Source organism: Rousettus aegyptiacus, unplaced genomic scaffold (genome assembly GCF_014176215.1).
Source record: "Rousettus aegyptiacus isolate mRouAeg1 unplaced genomic scaffold, mRouAeg1.p scaffold_m13_p_11, whole genome shotgun sequence".
Taxonomy (NCBI): domain Eukaryota; kingdom Metazoa; phylum Chordata; class Mammalia; order Chiroptera; family Pteropodidae; genus Rousettus; species Rousettus aegyptiacus.
Window position 1 is genome coordinate 41,922,464 of NW_023416286.1, and position 20,955 is coordinate 41,943,418.

At 46.8% G+C, this 20,955-nt stretch overlaps 1 long non-coding RNA gene across 6 annotated transcripts; it reads right to left on the reverse strand.

The window, feature by feature from the left end:
• Window positions 1–3,713: 3,713 nt before the first annotated feature.
• On the reverse strand, window positions 3,714–20,667 carry LOC107515952. Of its 6 annotated transcripts, none has more exons than XR_001598160.2 (4): window positions 19,759–20,667; window positions 18,974–19,060; window positions 11,294–17,223; window positions 3,714–9,941 (listed from the first exon to the last, which is right to left on the reverse strand). It is a non-coding gene; the product is annotated as an uncharacterized LOC107515952 (long non-coding RNA). The 6 variants fall into 6 exon arrangements; XR_001598158.2 differs by having other exon boundaries at window positions 18,930–19,060; XR_001598156.2 differs by lacking the exon at window positions 19,759–20,667 and having other exon boundaries at window positions 11,294–11,392; window positions 12,813–17,223; window positions 18,930–19,677.
• Between the last annotated feature and the right edge of the window lie 288 nt (window positions 20,668–20,955).

Consider the following 20,955-nt stretch of genomic DNA (forward strand, 5'->3'; position numbering starts at 1 on the left):
CCTAGTGATCAATAACAGAAGGGAACAGTGAGACTAGAGAGGAGAAGGAACTCAGCCAAGAACGAGTGTCAGGGCAAAAGGAAGAACGCCACCCCCAAGCCCAGTCTCCTGATTCTCAGAGCAATACTCTTTCTCCCGCACAATAACTCTCCTCTAGAAAGACAAATGCCTTCTAGCCCCACCCCCACCTGGGGCTAAGGTTGGGGGGCGGGGGTGACAGGCAAAACGTTATTCCTTGTGCGGAGAGGAGTGGCATTTTTGATCCATGGCCAGGGGACCTCCAGCCACCTGGAATTCCTGGCTCCAGCATGCTCCCCTCAGTCCCCATGTCTGGTAAAGGCTTCCACTCAGCATGTGTGTAACTCAGAGCCACATGACACTGAAATGCTAAGTGAAGAGCAATTAACTTTTGCTTCTGAAAACCCACTTTAGCTTTCCATAACTCTTTGGGGGCTATTTCAACTAAGCCAAACCTCCCGCACATTCTCCCTCAGCAATAAATTACCTTCCTGGCTTTAATTAGCTGCCGGAGTGCAAAACGGGGCTGGGTGCTGACGTGGCTGCTTTCCCCACAGGTCCCATTCTGTCACACAAACTCCAGGAGAATGGCAGCTTCCGGGAGCTGCTGGGCTGCCTCAGTGGGGATGAGGCATAGACTCTTTCCTTACCTGCCCACAGGGTGTGTGGAGCGGGGCGGGGCGGGGGGCCAGGGGGGGGTGGAGCTCAGAAGTCCAGGCCTGGCAGAGGCTAAATTCTAAAGTAGATAAAAATTAGTTGGTGAGGCCTCAGACTCCCCTTCAGCTTACCTGGACCCTAGGTGATGTGCCCCCTTGAACCAATTTACCTCTCCTCCAAAAGGTCCCCGGAACAAGTGCACCTACACACACACACACTAGCCTCCAGGTATCCAATACCTTTATCTCCCTTGTCATTCTTGCTAAGGGAGAGATTACTGACAGAACTTAATATATAAGCCCTCCCAGGAGAATTTTGTATGTAATTGGGAGCTAAGCTTGAGTCCAAATGAATAAATCTCTAACTATGTGATTTTAGTCACATGTGTGGACTGAAATGATATTGGCTGGGAAAGAAAGAAATAAAAAGGCACACTTAGAATCCCCAACATCATTCTAAGCCCAAGATTAAGACTTGAGGTCCAGTCAACCCTGCCTCTCACTAGAAGAATGACCCTCACCAAGTCCCATCCCTTCCCTTCTCCGCCTATTCCGCCAGGAGAAACCTGTGAATGATGAAGCCGAGTCCCCTTAGACCCTCCATACTGTGAATCTGAAAGTCTTGTGTGTGTGTTTGGGCGGGGGGGGGGGGGGGGGTGCTCATTCTAACCCAGACTCAGTGCATACTTGTTTTCATTCATCCCTCCCGCTTTCTTCTAGAGTCTTATAGCTGGGCAAGGGGGCAGCTTCCTCAGGGTCTTAAATTGTGCCTTCTGCGTGGAGCCAGGGGCCGCAGGCTGCATCTACTTCATCCGGGGAGCTGTCTCCCTGACCTTGGAGGGCCCTGGGAAAAGGCTAAGCGCCTATTCTCACCCCGTGGAACACATTTATCATAATCGCTGCTTCTTCTCAAGGCCCCAGCTTACACCTCCTCTGACAAACGATAACCTTCCAAAGCCCAATTAGAGGCTGCTTTCCACCCTTCTTCCATTCCTAGAAAAAACAAATAAAATTAAAAGTCCAAACGCGAAGGCCCACAGCCAGTGCCTGCTTGTTGGAGGCAGGTGACAGGCGCTGGGTGGGGAGCTTCCTCTGATTAAGGGTGTGAGCATGGCGCTGAGCTGCGAGGGAGCGGGCGGAGATTCCGCAGAGATTCGCGGTGATTTCCCTCTACGCCTCCCCAATTAACAGGCCGCCTGTGGGGGCGCGGGCGGAGGCCCGCAGGCAGGTACCCGGCCTGTCACAGCCGCCAGACAGGCCCTCGCGCCAACCCAGCCCAGCCTGCCGGCGCCGCCCCCGCCGTCTGCTTCTTCCCCAGCCTGTCACACTCCCGATGTGGTGCGAAGTGAGCGATTCCCGCATCCCAGCGAGAGAGCAAGGACTAGGGGCTGCAATTGTCTGCAGCAGCCTCTTTCCATCGCGCCCCGAAAGTGGCCTGTGTACACTTTCCACCAGGAGCCCATTTTATTCATCCCAGCTTTCCACACTCAGTAATCCCAAAAAAGGATTTGTAGCAGAGGGACTCCCAAATGCATGTTAGACAATTTGAGTGTTGGTACTTTGAGAATCATAGGAAATGGGAAAGAGGCCTGATCAGATGGAGAAACCTGACCAGCTGATTTGAGTCAAATCGCCACTGAATTCCCTCACGCAACTAACAACACACACCCAAATTTGCCCTGCCTCTTTGTAGAAGTCCCTCACAATTTCAGCTCCTTCTCAAGCTATCCGGCATAATGAGGCATCTGGCTCCAGGTGCCATAGGTCAGGCCCCTGACCTCCTCCTTAAGGTTTGGCCTCACTCCAGGCCCAGAAACCAAGCTCACATGGCCCGGCTGCCTGTTAAAGTTCAAGCACTCCATGACTGAGTGGATCTTTATTACTGCCTATTCAGTGGTCTGAGTTAGAAAGCCTTACTCTTACAAGCTTTCCTGGGGAATGTCATCCCCTGTGAGGTTAGTCTTTTGGTCTGCTTGATAGCCAAGTGGTGCTGGCTTTGAAATCTTCCATAGGTAGAAAAACCCACCCATTCGTGCCCTTCCTAAACCCAGGATGCCTTCTATATAGACAATGATGTGAATCGTGCCCCTCAGACTGGACTACTGTGGTAGCTCTGACTCTTCCCTGCCACCAGAGCTGCCACTGTTGACTTGGTCTGCTCAGAAAACATCTCTGTCCTTTATCTGCTCCTTACATCTGTGCCTTAGTCCTTTCAGGCTGCTAAACAGAATACCTTCGACTGGGTGGTTTATAAAAAACAGAAATTTATTTCTCATAGTTTGTGAGACCAGGAAGATCAAGGTGCTGGCAGATCCAGTGTCTGGTAAGGATACTGGTTCATAGACAGACTGCCAACTTCTTACTGTATCTTTGCATGACAAAAGGAGCAAGCTAGATCTCTGGGGTCTCTTTTATAAGGGTACTAATCACAATCATAGGGGCTCTACCCTCATGACCTCCCTAGGGCCTCACCCCCTAATCTTGGGGGTTAAGATTTCAGTACATGAAGTTTGAGGGGCACAAACATTCAGATCATAACACTTTGGCCAGAGAGAAATCTACTCATCTGGCACAGATTCATGGCTTTGCTGTATCCAAAGAAAGCTTGGTTAGCATCATATGTGCCCATCCTGGAAATGAGTAAATTATCTGGGATACCTCACAGTCAATGTGAGATGGGGAGGAGAGAGAGTGGACCACAGTGGCAAAGGGTGGGGCAAGAATAGAGAATGATAAAGGCCTCTGGGTTCAAAAATTCCTGAAGGGAAGGGACTGTATCTTGTTGGTCTTCCTATTCCTAAAGTCGAGGGTAGTGACTGGACACAGCAAATATTCAACAAACATTTGCCAAATGAAGAAGGGATGGCAGTCAAGTTATACAGTGGCTATTTCAGCACCAGAAAGACTTAGTATATGTTCACATATAGGTATCGGTTCAATTACCATCACCCCTATGGATTGCCCCATAAAGAAAGAAGGAGGCAAGGAAGAGAGATGCTTAAAAAGAGGGAGAGAAAGAGAGAGGGTGGAGGGGAGGGAGGGAGAGAGAGACCAAGGATTAAGAATGACACACTTGGACTAAGTCAAGCAACATGTTTCTCCTCTCCACCTTACACCAGGAGCTCTGACATTTACAGCAATGCACAAGCAGTTCTAGGAAGCCAAAATTTGCAAAATGGTACTAGAAACAGGGAAGGAGGGAGGAAGGAAGGAAGAGAAGCAAGGAGAGAGAAATGATCTGCTCCCAAACGGTCGCTAAGCTACAAGAGTCTTACAAATATATAACCTTTCATTTGCATGTGGCAATATCCCTCCTTGTAAAGGGGAATATAAAGTGATGGAGATGTAGATAAGTAGAAACTAAATGTCAGCTCCTATCCATCGCAAGCAAGAACATATATCAGATTCGTTAATTATGATCCAATTTGTTCTTGCACTGTGAAGGATAATCATTTGCCATCAAAGAGATGCCCTTCCCTTATTAAAGCCATTGAGACTCTCAGGAAGTGCTCAAGGGTTTGAAATTCTGTATTTGAATTTCACACATGCTTTTTACTGCTGGGACCAAAACTCAATCAACACTTGAGAGTGCTGACACCAACATTCAAGCCACAGGGGTCTTCACTCCTTCAGATAGGACCTGGTTAGTAAATTTGTTAATTTGTTCTGCTTGAGTGTGTGAGTGTGTGTGGTGTATGCACATGCGTGACGTGTATAAGCCTATATCTTCTTTTCAATGGAGTTGAAGTAGGAATAAAAGGACCCAGGCCAAGTTGAAGAAGGGAACGATTAACCTCATCTCTCTCAAATGTCCAGGGCCCAGCTGCCCAGGAGTGGAAACCATGTCCTCACTTTCATCTCAAAGCCAAACCAACACGAACGAATGTGTTGCTTAGAGACCAACCTTCTCTGTCAACTCTGGCCCCAGGCCTTTGGTCCATGCCCAGATGGAGGCTGAGTTAGAAGCCAGAACTGAAATTATTATTCTTTTCTTTAGAAACTCTTCAGAAGAGACTGGATTCCGATTTGCCTTTTCATACCTGTTTCTTGCTTTAGGATTCAGGCTGAGCCAGAGAAAGTCCCTGGATTTTCCTTGATTCAGCACACTAATGCTCAATGAAAGCATATCAAATGGTATTGATGCCATAGAAAGAAATGCGATGGACTGGAACAGATGGAGTATAGTTTGGAAAAACTCTACTGCCATCCAAAGAGCTCTTTCCTTTCCTGAAGCTTCCTCACTGGAAGCAGAGGGGTTTCCATAGTCTGTAGCATAACATAGCACATAGCGTAGTCTACAGCACAGCATATACTATAGCATGCAGCATAGTTTATAGCATACTATGTTCTATAGCCCACTTGCCTTGAAATGAGATTTTCGTCTGCAGCCACAGATGACAATAATATCAAGACCTCTCACAACCTAATGAGATACTAATATTGCATTAATTTTATATATGAGAAAACTCTAGCCCAGAGAGGTAAAGTAACTTGCTCAAGATCACACAGCTAGTAAGAGCAGAGAAGGAATTCAGACTTAGCCCCCTGTGAATAAACTAGGCACAGGCGGCCAGGAGGCTCCAACCTCTGTGTGGAATATTTTTACTTTGGCACATCTCAGTCCCAGGGGATGCATGAGAGACATGAGTGCAACAACACCTTCTTGAATTACTGACAGAGGAATTTCCTCCTTGTGATTTCTCTTGCTCTGGTATCAAGCATCTGAGCTGTCCTCATAGCTCCCTCATGGTGAGGCAAGGGCAGGTATAACTAACTGCATTTAACAGAAGGGAAGGCTGAGGCACAGAGAGATGTGACGGTGAGAAGTCTTGGTCAACCCCAGATTATAACTTGAGTCACTTGCTCCTCTCCAGGACTCATTCCCATGCCCCAGGGCACACCTGCTTCCTCCCCTCCCCCACCTGTCTATGCCTGCCAGCCCCGGGGTATAACTGACAGCCCTAGACTTCAGGGATCAAGCCTTTCAGACAGAGTTCTTGACACCAGATGCCTTTGGAGTGGGCGGGCAGGGTGGGGAAGGTGACTGTTGGGGGGAATGAAGGACAAGGCCCTTTCCAAAAATAGAGTGAGAAGAGACCAGAAGAGTAGGCAGAAAATCACAGGGAGAGGAAGGAAGCGGCTACTCAGAGCACCAGCCCAGAAGGAGAGCGGGGGCTCAAAACACCGCCTCCGGAGAGGCCGGGGTGCTACTCAGGGTCAGCGAGTCCCTCTGCGCCCCATGTGAGCAGCACCAACATTCCCTCCTTCCAGCTTCACAACCACATTCTGAAGGCAGTTTCTCAAAGGGGACTTCTGGGCCTAGACTGGCTTTTGTTCCTGTTTTTTTCCCTTCCACTAACTCCCTCTGGGGCTTCTTTCTGAAATTCTCTGAATAGGAAAAAATGAGAAGCACATTCATGTCTCCTAATGGATCTGGATTCTAAAATATGACTCTTCGCCTCCGCAGAGTCCTCCTGGTACACTTGTTTCCCAGTCAAAACCCTAGCTCACCTTCCACCCCAAATCTCTAACTGAACCTGCCACGTCCTCGGTCTGGGCTCCGCACTTGTGAGAGCACAGAGAAGTAGAAAATGAAATCACTGCCCTGAGGAGACTTACAGTCTCCTAAATTAAGAGTTTTTATTCTGCCACTCAGAGAGACCATTAACAGCCTGTGCCTCAGTTACCCCTCTGAGTCCTTTGGCAAACCATGCACTCCTCGTTCATTTGGGGGCAGCAGGAGCTGACAACTCTTTTGGAGGATAATAATAGCATGCAGTGACTAAGCACCCACTCTGTGCCAGGCACTGGGCAAAAGGTTTAACAAATACTCTATACTTAAGAAAGGTATTGTCACAGCCATGAGGAAATTATGGCTCAGAGAAGTCAAGCAAACTTCCCACAATCCTCCAGCCAGCTACAGCAGAGACAGGATTGAAATCACACACCCCAGAATGTGATGGAATCACCCCTGAGTAGAGTAGAGTGTTGAATCACAATAATAATTGAATAAACTGTCAGGGCCAATTTCCACAGCATTTACTGAACACATGCGAAAAACAATGTTTAGATTGATGGTGTAAATGGGGACAACCTCTTTGGAGAGCAATGTGGCAATATCGATCAAAATTTTAAATGCACAAATCCTGCATGCCAGAAATTTCATTTATATAAATTTATCCAACTATACAAGGATGCTCACTGAAGCACTGTTAGTAATAGAAAAAAGCTGGAACCCACCTAAGTGTCCATCAGTAGGTAATAGGTTAAATAAACTGGTTCATCCATAAAATGAAATATTAATACTATACATGCATTTAAAAAAATGAGGAAGGACTGTGGATACTAACAGGAATACATGACGATAAAACATTCTTCAGTGAAAAAGCAAGTTGCAGTATTACATGCATATGATCCTGCTATGCTTAAAAGTATTTTATACTTAACACACACATACATTTACAGCATATTCATGCTTAAAATGTCTAGAAGACACACACAGAACTACCATTAATATCTACCACTAAGAGCAAGTGCGGAACATGAGACTTCTAAATCATTCGGTTTGCTTTTACAAATACTTACACAGGTCACTGTTATACCTGTTGGATAGCAATCCTCCAGAGGACTGAGAACAGAAAGCAAAAGTTTCTACACAGACCTGCCCCCAAGGAATAAAGAGTCTCAGAATTGAGGTCCTGTGTAGGAGCCTGTGGCAATACATGACTGCTTGGGTAACTCACATCTCACTCCTACCTAGTCCTTTCTTCAAGAGCAGAGGAACCTGAAGAAAAGTAGGAAGATGATGGTGGGCTCTGGCATCAGAAGACTTAGATCCAAATGTGGCTTCATGATGTTGAACAGATTATGGGTTCTCTTTGAGCCCAAGTTTCCTCATTTATAAAATGGGGGCAGTACTAGAACCCACCACCTACGATTGCTGGGAGGACTCATTAAAGCAAAGAATGTCAAAGCACTTTTTAAAAACCAGGTTGAAAGTAACAGAAGCAAATGAAGTCATCCTCAACTAGTACCTTCCACTGGGGAGACTGAGTCATCAGAGGAAGGTGGTCCCACCCTAACCCAGACACCACTGCCCTCTCCCCTTCTGCATTGACACGACATTGTGACAGGAATCACCGAGTGCTCGCAAACTCTCCAGAATAAATGCCCAACCTCTCCAGTCCCAAACTCAGGCTGGCGGTCATAGATTCTGAGGCTCTGGAAAACAACGCCAGTGCAAAGTACCCTTCAACGATGAGTCTTCTGCGTCAGCTTCTAAATCCCCAAGTAAATATAGGTTCATTGGTTTGTTAATTAAAATCTCCAATGTCATATCTGATGGCTGCCCAGAGACCCAAGAAACAGAAACAGCAGCAAAACGACACAGGAGCCCTTCCACAATGAGTCTCACATGATTCCTAAACTTAGTTTTTCACTTATGCCCTCTCCCTTCCTTTCTTCTCAATTTTCCTTCCACTGCCTGCCATCCCCACCATGAGTCAACCCTCGCTACATTAACAGAAATTCACTCCCTTAAGAGCACCCTGGGGCTGAAGAAAATAATCATTAACTTAATAGGCTGATAAAATTACATTAAATAATGATGATCATAATAAGAATATAAACTTTGGAAAAAGAAAGCTCAAGTTTGAATTCTAACTTCACCACTTATTAGCCACATAATCTTGGACATTCAAACCTTATTAGCTACATCATCTTGGATAAGCAAATCTCAGTTCCTCCTCAAATTGGGGTTGGCTATAAAACAATCCTCGCACTTCTTATAAGATGAGTAGGGAAGCTACTGCTATGCAGATGTAAGTTACAGATGGAGGTGGGTATTATCAAACCTCCATTCCATTAAAGTTTCCACTCATTAGTTAATGTGATCATCTCAACAAGCTCGGGAGGCATCAAATGAAGTGAAACGAGGTTCCAAGAAGCTAAGCTCTTTCTCCAACATCATTCATCTGGGAAGGGGACTCCTGAAGTGAGATCTTCTGACATGAAGCCCAGTGTTCTCCCCATGCTTGAAGGTGTTTAAAAAAGAGGGAGGGGGGGTGGTAGGGGATGGGACTGAGTCAGGTCCTGTCCTTCGCCCTCCAGGAGCACCATGCCCAGATGGTTATGTAACACTGTTTAATGAGCTCTAGAGTGAAAGGCCTACAGGAAAGGCCTTGAAAGAAGTTGGAACATCAGCTGTCATCGGGGGTGAGTGGAGTAAGCCCTTATTTCAGGGAAGCATCAGCAAAGCCTCCAAAGTGACAACAGCACCTCTTCTGCAGGGAACATCAAGGAGAGTGGCCCCTGAAACAGAGAGAAGTGCCTCATGGGGAGTAGCAGGAAATGTGACCAGATTCCTAGCACAGATCCACCCTGCATGCCAGTCTAGGTGGCTGAACTTGATCTCATGAGTAATGAGAAAGCAGATTGACCCCATACCTGGTTCTAGTTGGAGGGAGAAAGCCAAGATGACTCCAACTGCAAGGCAGAGCTCCCGGGAGAGAAAGTCCACCTGCCCCAGAAAGCATCCTCCCGCCCATTGTGTGCACTGTGCCTGATCCATACTTGCTGCCTGATTCAGCCCAGCCAAGAGCCGCAAGCATCTGACAAGAGGAGGAAGCCTCAGGGCAGAGAAGCCCCAGCTCTGCCAGCAAGAAATTCTCTGAAATTCTCTCCTCAGTCCCCTACTCCAACCCTGGGCCTCCTCCTCTTCTCCCTTTCTCTGATTCCAGCTGTGCTGCCTGAGAGACTCAGTCAGCTCTCCCCCAGATTAGTCCCATCTGCCCTGGCTCCTCGTTGGTTTCTGTCCACATGTGTATGGTATGTTTCAGTTTGCAAAGTATTTGTCACAAAGATAGTCTCATTTAATCCCCAAGGGCCCTAGCTAGCTAGCCAGGGAAATGAAACTCGGGGCTCCAACCACAAGCATCTGATTCCAAATGCATGTACCTTTCTCAAGCCCAACACAAAGAGTCCTGGTCACTTAACTTGTCTGTGTGCCTTTGTCCTCATCAGTAAAATGGGGATAATAATGATACCTACCATAAAGGATTAAATAGGTTAATAAACACAAAGCTCTTAGAATAATGTCTGACGCATAGAGGAGCACACTCAATAGATGCTAGCTCCTGTCATCCTCAGCATCTTCATCCTCATTGGTGCTATTGTTCTGGGCACATTATGGTAAGGACAGTGAACACAAACAAACTTTAGCTTCTGATCCCACAACATGAGGTGCTTTGTAAAGGAAGCAACTTGACCCTGGGAAAAAGAAAAATGGAGAAAAGAAAATATTTTTGATGGTAGGGCATTTTCAAATGTCCCAGAGCCTAACTGTGAGAAAGGGATCCATCTACAGTCCCTCTCCGGCCCAAGTAAAACTCAGTCTCATCACCTACTCTTCTCTGTGCAAAGAATTTTTGCATGCTGCTACCAAAAATAAAAATGCAAAGATTACAGATCAGAGCTGGAAAGGACTTTGAGATAAAACGGCTCACTCCTCTTGTGTTAAAAATATAGAATTTGAAGCCTGAACAGGGAACATGACTCAGGTCAAGTGCAGTGGACAATGAGGAGCAGAGTAGAACCTGAGCCAGCTCTCCTGCTCCCTGGTCTGTGCCTTTTTGTTTGGCTTTGTTGTTGTTTTGGTTTGTTTCATTTTGTTTTTCCTACACTTCTTTAATATTTCTCCATTTTCCAGTTTTAAAAAGATATTTCAATGAGTTTTGCTATTTTTAATCTGCAGATGAGAGAGAAACTTAGAAGCCGGTTGTGGAGAATGTCAAAAGTGGCAAGAAACATATGTGCTGTGTATTCCTTTTCTTCCTAAGCTGATGCCCTTGTTTGGTGGGCTGCTCCCAGATCAGCTGCCTCTTAAGAATCCATTAGCTTAAGTTTGAAGGACCAGAGGCTGGAGATGTGGCTCACTGCCAATGATGGCGAGTGGTGGCTACAGGGTGACCAGCAGAGGGGTTCCCTACTCTCCTGTGAGAGGTGTGAGGTCTTCTGCCTCTAAGGCCAGCTGGCCCATCAGACCTAAAATTTCTCTTGAGAATATGCACTAACTCTCCTTGGGAAAGGTCAAAAAACATGAGCATTATAGCCAGAAAGACCTTGGCCTTGTCAGTATCTCTGTCTCTCTCTGTCTCTGTCTCTCTCTGTCTCTCTGTCTCTCTCTGTCTCTCTGTATCTCTGTATCTCTCTCTCTCTCTCTCTCTCTCTCTCTCTCTCTCTCTCTCTCTCTCTCTCTCTCCCCCTCCACCAACACATACCACATACATACGCAATGCTTAAAATTTACAGTGGTTTCACTTGCTTTCAAGGTCCATTCTCTTTGGTGTAGCTACAATGCCCTCCTTTGACTCTGCTTCCTTTCCCTACTCCTCCCCTCATTCTTCATGTTCTAGGGACACTGAACTATTTGTAGCTTCCCATATATATATTATACTGTTTAATGCCTGTGTGCTTTTGCCCACGCTGTTACCCCTACCAACAACTCCTCTTCCATTAATTCCTGGTGAATTCTTAGTCATCTTTCAAAGTCCTTCTCAAGCAACACTTCTACTGAAAGGATTCTCTTTCCTTCCTTTTCCACCAGGAGAATTTTCACTTACCCTTGAAGATCCAGCTTAAATTCTGTCCTCTGTGAGGATGACCTTCATCCAGCTGCAGCACTTTCTATGTTCCCCTATTACAGCTCTGGGGACCAAGTCCTGTCAACCGAAGTTCATGACACAGCGTTTCATGAGCACAAATGTACTTATGGAAAGACAATGAGATAAAATCTTTGAAAATTACAATATCCTTAGAAAAATCAAGACCTAGTGTCACCATAATTAGAGAACAGCTCATACTCCATAACATTCATTTCTATCTCCTCTACCAATGAGCTTTACTGTGATATTGGCCCAGAATCTACCACAGGGCCCAATGTCTTTGACAGATGGATTGATTGGTTGATTGATTTATATCTTACCAATACTGCTAGTAGGTGCATAATAGTATCAATCATTGTCGAATAAATATAAAAAGTAAGAGGAAGAAGTGGAGGAGGAAGAGGAAGGGAAGGAAGAAGAACATGGCCCTGCAGACTTTCAGGTACACTAAGAAAGTCACAATTTCTGTCCTACAACATTCACAGGATTATGGGGAAAATGATACAAAAAAGATAAGTATAATAAAGCATTGTGCCACATAAAAAGCTGTATGCAGATGAAGACAATGCCATTAGCACATGACAACTGCCATTTCTTGGCCATGGTCCACATTACCTCAATAACAAGAACTGAAAGGGCGGTGGGAGTGTAAAGAAGGCCGAATGCTCAGGCGGCCATTGGGCCTCTCCTGGATTACAGACCGCATGAATCCCAGCAACCTCTCTGACACCAGCATTCCCCGATCCCACCACCTCCAGTTCCCCCACTACAAGTGTAAAAAGAAAAGTACTGGAAAAGCTCCTGCTTAGGTTCCTTTTAATTAAGCACACACACAAAAAGAACCACCCGTGGGTTTTGTCTGTTGTACTTCTGTTCTCAGGTCTGTTTGTACTTATTCAGAAATTACATAATTAAAAAAATAATATTAAGTAAATGTGCACATCAGCCTGTCAAGCTGCCTGGGCCAACCTTCACTTGGGAACCACAGTGACAGCCCCTTTATTTCTCTTACTTGTTTTTAAGCACAAAATATGTCACACCTGGAAGTAATTAGCATAATTTTTACTAATTTATAGCTAATTACACAATTACTTTTCTATGAAAGGTGCTGGAAAGACACTTGAGGTAAGTTTTGCCAAATCTAGTGGCAAGAAATTGCTTGAAAACATTTTGTTAGCTTCAAACATTTAGGAGGAGGGAGGGGGAATACCCAATAAAGTAATTCTTTCCTATTTCAGAGTGTTCAAATATGACAGAGATATAATTTCCCCAGTAATTTACAAAGCAGAATGTTGAAATGTCTCTGCTAATCCAACCCAACTAGAAGCTTCTCTAAGAAAAGGCCCTCAAAAGAAGTGTCATTGAGAGCACCCAGGACAGAATCTAGAAGCCACTGCCTTGTGACTGCAATTGGTTTCCCAATGGAGCTAAAGTTTCAGGCTGCCAACAATGGCTCTCCCTCCAGGAATAAACCAACCTTGTGACAGAATGTGACCCCTGGCAGGTGTCTTGTTCAGCTCCTGAGAAACTGTGAGCTTGGGAGGCCGATGATGAATTCAAGCCTTGGGAGACTCTCAAAGTGAAGCTCCCGTATGCCAGGACCTGAGTGCATTACATTGTCTAAATAGTGCAAAGAGAAACAAAAAGTCTCCAATTCAATTCCTTCAACAAACGTTTTTTTAAGCCCCTACTCAGTGCCTTGTAGTTATGCTGGCAAGGAAAAATATATGCCAAGTAACCAACAACTATTTATTGAATGCCACTTTCAGCAAAGGGAGAAACAGAGAAGAACAAGATGTAGTCCCTGCCCTCAGGAGTGACAGTCTAGAGACAAGAGCCACACACAGAAAGCATGTGGCCTAGTATGGTGTCAGTCCAGGGACAATCAGTGCCCGGATGACAGCTTGAGCTGCAAAGTGCTGCTGGAAAGGGAAGATAAATGATGGCAACCGGAAGACAACAGCTAAGGGAGAGATGATGGAGTCCCAGCTCTGATGCGCTGGGGGCGGGAGCTACTTTGGCTTGGTGAAAATGAAAATGTTCTGTCAGGCCTACATCAAAGGATCCTGGGAAGGCAGCAAAGGTGATCAGGGCCAAACTTCCCAAATTCTCTAACAGGAAAAGAAGGTAAGGAGTCAGAAGTACCCTTAAAACCTAGAGAGCAGCCACTAGGTTGCTGGGTAGCTCCCTAGAACGCTGAGTTCTGATCTGTACCTGTCCCGGGTCAGCATATTTAGTGACAATCAATAGAAGGGAAGGACACAAAACCATTAAGACATGTAGGAGAAGTGGTGTGTGGTCAGCAGAATTGGCTAGGAGGGCAGGAAGGCAAGTGGTTTTAGCATGCATCTTCGGTGAGAGTACTACTTTCCCAAGGAGTCAAAAATTGGTCCTTGGTGGGGGGAGGGGCAAAAATTCTAAGATATTGCAATGCTCCGTGGCCATCCAAAGGGCCACAGTACATAAATAGATAGACTGTGGTATAAAAATCTCATGTTGAGGGTGACCAGGAAAGACTGTCTAAAAAAGTTTGGGGTTGAGGGGATGGGGTGAGACCAAGCAGAGTTGCAGATCTATTGGCCTGCTAATGGGCCTCCCCCATAGATTGTGTTTCCTAAGGACAGAGACAAAAATTATGCAGTTCGGCCCTCCTGCCTCCTAGCACCCATTACAATGCAGTAGGCACTCTGCAAATGTGAGTAAACCTGACTTAAATTGTTCTGCAATCTGAGGTCTCGCTTTAAGGACTTCCGTGTAGAGGGGAGTGAGGAACTTGGAAGATGTCCAGTTTCTGTCAGGCTCACCCCAAGCCTACTGAGAGATTTTGGCAAAGGAATGTCCTCTGCCGTCCACAGGAGAGTCATGTTAATAGCTAACACTTGGCATATTTCTCTTCACTTTTTCAAATACTTTCACAGCTACCGTCATTTGACCCTTACAAAAATCCTATGAGGCATGTAGAGGAAGTCATTAACAGCCATTCTTTGCAAGTCCCCTCATTCAGTCAACAGGTATGCCTGAGTACCTGTGGCCTCAGTATTGAGGTTTCTAGCACTGGAAGACAAAGGCAAACAGGATGGGACAGGCTCTGCCCTTGCTACCTTACACTCTCCATAGAGGATACGAATCAATAATGAGATAATTACTGTTCTGATAAATGAAGAAACACAAAAAGCAAAGTAATAACAATAGAGGCTCTTTAGACTGCGTGCTCCAGGAAACCTCCCCAAGGGGCAGACAGGCATGCATGAGATGGTCCTGCGAAGAACTACAGAGAGAAACTGTGACCCACAGAGGGTAAATGACTGGTCCAGAATTCCACAGAGTATGGCAGGTCTTCAGGTCCCAGTTACTCAGACCTCTCTTTATTCCCACTGTGAATGTCCTCCCGTCCCATTTTCTAAGTAGAGACCTAAATCACAGAAAAGGCAAATGTGTGTGTGTGTTGTGCATAGACACACACACACATGCATATACACACACACCACGTATACATACACCCCAGATGCACAAGAACACACCCCACACATATACACCTGAAACCACACACACATACAACGTGCACACACACCACAATCTGTTAACTACTAAGGAAGCACCAGACAGGCAGACAGGCAGTCAGAAGTCACAGCCAAAGCGCCTTAAGGACAACTGACGGCGGGTGGCCCAGCCCAGGTTCTGCTCTCCTGCAGGCCTGGCAGGCACCTCTTCAGGGAGCACCACCCCCTTCCCAGGATGACGTGGCCAAGTCGCCACCCCGTGAACAGCGTTTATTATTCAATGGGGCATGATGAGACTGTTCTGAGATTTCAAAGTCGGCTGGCGGTTTCATCAGAAGCAATCAAGGAAGCCTTGGTCAATTAGTGGGAAGGTTTTGACAGAGAGACTGTGCATAAGCCTGGTAGCTCTCACCAGCACCCAAGTCAGAGCCTTTTCTTTCCTTTTCTTTCCTGCCACAGAAATTTGAATATTCATTCTTTCCCATAAACATCAACACCTCTGGTGACTCAGCGGTCAGTTGTTCTTTCCTTCCACTCAACAGATGCTTTATTCACGCTCCAAATCCCTTGGAAATTCTCCTTGACCCTGGAAATAGAACACTTCCCACCACAGTCCAGCGCCCTTAAACTTCACATCCAAACTACATGGTCTGTCCTCACCCTGAACTGCAAGCTTGGTATTGGCTACAAATGAGTTCAAAAGCTGGTCAAGGTATGTGTCCACACCCCCTGGCCCATTCGAGCGAGGAAGGGGCAGACCGATAATGTGCCTTAGAGCATTCTGGGTCTTGACATACATTTTCTCTACTCCCCACTACAAACTTATGAGCAAACTGTTAGGAATTCCCATTTTACAAGAAAACTGAGACTGATGGTTTCTGTATCTAGGAAGGGCACACAACCACTTTGTAGCAGAGCTAAGATTCGAACTCTAGTCATCTGACCTGAAATCTGGTATCTTTGCATAACAGGGTGGTGCTTCTGGCTTTTCTCAGCCTCTACACCTCGGGGCACCAGCTGTGGAAAGGAACACTTCCAGCAGGAATGAATCTTGGCCAGCCCAGCAAATGCACAAGGGCAAGGTGAAGGTCTCCTAGAGCTGCAGCAGAGGTGTCTCATTTACTATAAGAAAGGCTATTTATGGCCAGGGCTTCTGTGCTGGACAGCTGGTGACCAAGCCTGGGGCCGGAAGCTGCATCTACCCCACTGTTGGCCAGGATTTGCTAAGGAGAGCTTTCAACCTTTCTGATTCCAGAGCAGGGACCCTGAGACTGAGCGTCACAGCTGGTAGGATGACTCTCTTCAGAAAGACACCTGGTTTGAGGGCTTATCCTAATTAAGCTGAGAAAGGCCCAGTCATGTTGGTGAAGGAGACTCTCTCCTCAATGTGACCTTAATTCCACCAGGATGAGTTTCCCATATGCAAGAAAGATGGTTTCTGCCACCAACTGACACTGGTCAACATGTGGTAAAAGGCACCATGGATTTGAAATTGCGAAACCAGGATCCTATGCCTGACCTTGCACTTATACCGTAATATCTTGGGCAAGTCACTGCAGTTCCCTGGGCCTCAATTTCTTTACCCAACAAACCAGAGGGTGGGGGTAATGATAGTCTGAGGCTTCCAGCTCTCAAATTCTATCATCGCAGGATGCCTGGGATGTAATTTTCCTTCAGTGCATAGTAATAGGTTGGCAGGGGGCTGGGAGGTGGCAGAGGGAGAAACACGGGAAGATAGAGACAAAGGCAGGGCAAGACGGACAAAGACAGATCAAAGCAGGGGATCCACCTAGCCAGAGAAAGAAAGAACAGCCTGGTGGTGTGGAGAGAAAAATTAGAGCCCCTGATGTAAGCAGACTCTTGCCAGTATTGCTAGAAACAAACAGTGACAGATTGCTAACATGTTACAGTGAAAATTACCAACATGATGAGACTTTTGCACCATAACCAGCACCTCTTGTTATCCCATTAACAAAACTGATGAGACCAAATTGCTAATAGGAGAAAACGCTCATGTTGTATTATATCACTCTGGTCCTGCATGAATAACACGACTAAAGGGAAAGCTAGAAGGCATGTTGGCATCTCCCAGGAGCCAATTTACCTTAGACACAATGGCAGAAAGCTCTGGAATGGCACCCGTCCGCCATTACACCCAGAAACGCCCACCCCTGACACCAGCTCCTCTACCACCACCACTCCCAATGCGTGTTCCCATAGCTGGGCGGGGCTGGGAAGGGCTGTCTGTCATTACATAGAGCAGAAGCCAGTGACCTTTACAAAGTACACAAGGTACACTGGCAGGGCCAGCGGGGAAGCGAGGCAGAAGTAGACGATGATGCGTCTGAGTTCGTAGAGTGTTGGATTCCGGCTCACTTCCATCTGCTCCTAGAACAAACCAACACATCACAACTCACGATTCTTTACATTTTTACCACCCCCATCTGGCCAGTGCCCACGATAGCAAGGCCAGAGAGAGCCCCAATTCTTAATTCCATTAGTCACAGGGTTCAGACTGTCATCTAAGCCCTGGGAGGTGTAAGGAACAGGACACATCTGGTTCTTGGAAGTGTTTGCCCAGGCATTTGAAGAGGATCTTTCCCCTTGGGAATGTGGAAAGATTTCCTGCTCAAATGCAAGTCATCCAGAGAGAGACAGATCAAGAATTCACTTTATGCTCACTCCTCTCTCAGAAAAACCCTTCGGTTACTCCGATCTCTTACCGTCTGAGTTTTTTCCACCGAGATAACACTGACTACCCCAAGCTCCCTGCTACCACCCCAGAAAGTGGGGCCTGGCTGCGGGCCATACTCCCCAGTAGTCACTCAGAAAAGTACTTGGCCAAAGATTATTCTGAGTAATTGAATGGCAAGGGCTTTTGTATACCAAACAAGGACTTGTCTTTGTCAAAAAGTCTTTACAAAGTACCCAAGTGCTGGGTGTCAGACAGGACAAGTTTTTTAATCATGTTAAAATGATTTATTTAAACGTCAAGCCATGTCACCTCACTTCCTTTCATTTTTCAAACTGTTTGTGTTTTTTCTGGATGATAAATTTATCTTCAGACAGCCTCAATATGACTAATTAACTTTGAAATATAAGAACCAGATGTGTGAGTTGGAGAGCTTTCTGAACTAATGCCAGACGAGCTGGTGGGGTTTTTTTCTTCTTCCCTGCCTTTCACCCCCCCTTTCCTCCCCCCCCCCCATATTCTCTCTCCCTGCTGGCTGCCCTGAAATTACTAAGCAGAGACACATTTAGTAAGTGGAATCACAGGACTCCAGCTAGCAGTGAGCACCCACTGCTTTCTCTCTGTTCTGCACTCGTTAGCCTTTCGAGAACCCACACCCTCCCTTTGAACGTGACCCCAGTATGCCTCACTGTGACTGGCAGAGCCGTCCTGAGAGGAGGGGCTGGGAAAATCCCCATCCTGCCTGCCCCTACTTTAATGATCTATCTAACGTGGACCAGGGAGCTGCCAGAATGCATTTGCCACATGAAAGTAAGTCACCCCGCACTATGACACAAAGTGATTTCTTTTAAAGAGTTTCCCCTGTGAAGTGCTCCTCAGATCTGCCTCCTCCCTCTTCCCTTTTGATGAGCAAACCAGTGCACAGCCCAAGAGAAACGAGAGCAGTGGGTGAGGCTGACTATTAAGTCTCACCCCTCCAAGCTGAAGCAATTTTCAGAAGTGGCACATTTGGGCGTTAAAAGCGACAGGTGTGTGTGTCTGTATGTCTGTGTCTCTGTGTGTATATTTCATTCTCAACGACAGGATGGCAACTCAAAATAACTGGGTGATAGTGAAAATGAAGATTCCTTTTTCCAGGACTCATGTAGCTAAGTAAAAGAGACCAGAATGAAAGGTAGGAGCTAGGTGCCTCAGTTTCCCCATGTAGCTATAGTAGCCTGTTCCACCAGATCTCTCCACCAGAAATAGGTTGAGGTTATTTGAGATCACAAATATGAAAGTGCTTTGAGTGCTTTGAAAGACGTGCTATACGTCCTAAGGGATTATTAGGATAATTACCACTATTATTATATCATCATGACCATTATCATTATCATGTCTCATAGTGTCTGAAATTTTTCACCTGGGATAATCTCGCTCATTTGCAAGGTCAGTGGAGTTTCTCACCGTGCCAGGATCCAACCAGAAAGATAAGCAGTGGACTCAGTTCTTCTCCTTCTCAGGAAAAATGCCAACAGAACTCCCTGCTGGGCCCTGGGAGAGGAGAATCTCCTGCTGGTGCCTGCCTCAGACTCCATGCCGCTGGCAGAAGAGGACTCTGCCATTGACAAACACCAACACACGTGCTATGAGGGGACAGTAGGGCCAAGTGGAAGTCCCTATCACTCACTACAGAGCAAGGTGAGTGCTAGGCCTGGGGACAGTCCCTGCTGCCCCTCCCCGTACCCAGCCCTTCTGTTTCTCATTAAAAAGACTTGCTCCTCACTCTGGGGACAGAATGCATCAAGCAGGTGGGACTCTCAAAAATATCACGACTGGTCCCCATAGGTCCTCATGCTTCCCCTTCCCTGATTCTGGCCCCCACTTCCTTTACACGAAATACTTCTTAACTGTCAGCAGCGTGTCACCTAATCCCCAGTTAGGTGGATGTCACCCTTCAAAGAGGTGTTTGCATTTTAGCAGGAGTTTCTGGGAACTTATGAAGAAAAAGGCCTTCAGTAATTCCACACCCAAAGAAATGAAAAGGAAGGGAAAAGTAGGAAGGAGTAGGGACAGAAAGAGCATGCCCCGCACCTGTCAGATCAAGCCAGGCCTCATCCTGATGCCAAGGCACATCTCAGAGGCAGACAGATGGACAGATGGGTGGGGGTGGGTGGGAAGGCAACACTGAGGAGGTCAGCCTGGGAGCTCCCCAGTTCTTTTCCTGAGACAGAGTGGGTCTCAGCACTTACCCAGGAAAGCATGCTGCTACCCCCTGGAGTCCTCGCCCCTCCTCTTCGAGCGCAACAGTGTTGAGCCTGCCAGAACTCCTCGGGAGTGGGAGAGAAAAGATATAGGAATACTAAGACTACAGCTCTCTTTGGTGTCTTCCAACTTCCCGAGATAGACAGACAGATGATGGGCAGAGAGTACAATATTCCAGCGAGAGCTTCCCCCACCAGAATTTTATCTCCACGGCAGCAGCACGAGCTCCACCCTCCCAAGAGGGCACCTTCTCAGCACCGAATGTCCTGTCTGCTGGGAGGCACTCCTGCAGTCTGCCATTGGAGAAAACTGCATCCAGGACCCTGGCTGGGTTCTTCTACAGCACTCCCACCCACTCCCCCAGGGGAAAAAAAAAAATCAGATAATTTTCTGACTATTAATAACGTTTTCCTTTATGTCAAACTAAGATCATTGTGGAGCTTACTAAATCACAGTATCCTTGGACCTGGACCAGGGGAGTCCGAGGAGCTTGGGAAGCCTGCCCCCTGGAATGCGAGCCCCTCAGTCTTCTGGGACTATTGCGGGACTGCCACCTCCCGTAGCTCTGCGAGGAGCGATCGGGCCTCTTTCCACTGTCTGTACCTGGGAGCATTGCTCTCCCTCCTGCTTCGTTCTCTCCCCAGTAGAACTAGAGTTTGCACTGACGAGCCGGAAGGTGTCCCCTGGTTCTGGCCAACGGAGCCCACCCTGGAGCACCCATCCAACTCTGCAAACCCACCCAGCATTTTCTGAAACCAAAAGACCTGTATTTGCTCTCCTTCCCCACACAAGCACCCCCGGCCTTCTCCCACTAAGCGAACATAACACACAAAGAAACTTGACACTGTAACCGACAGGAGCCATCCTTTAGAAGCCGTCAGACTTGATGTCTCAGAGACACGGGATCCGACGGCCGTCCCCCTGTACAGCCTGAGATATTTAATAAAGTAAAGCCCTCAGGATCAAGAGGCGGCCATCCCTCCCGTTCCTTCCTACCGCCACGCCGGAGTTCTTTAAAGCCTGCCTCGCGTCTGTCTCTCTCTCCAGAAAGCCTTTCATGCCGCCTTGCCAGACTGACATTTTGACAAGTTGCCACGAGTGACATCTGATTTGTACAAATTTCAAGACTAATAAATCTACCTGTCAAAGCGGAAACTTTAAAAGGAGCTAAGCCCAGCGGGTAT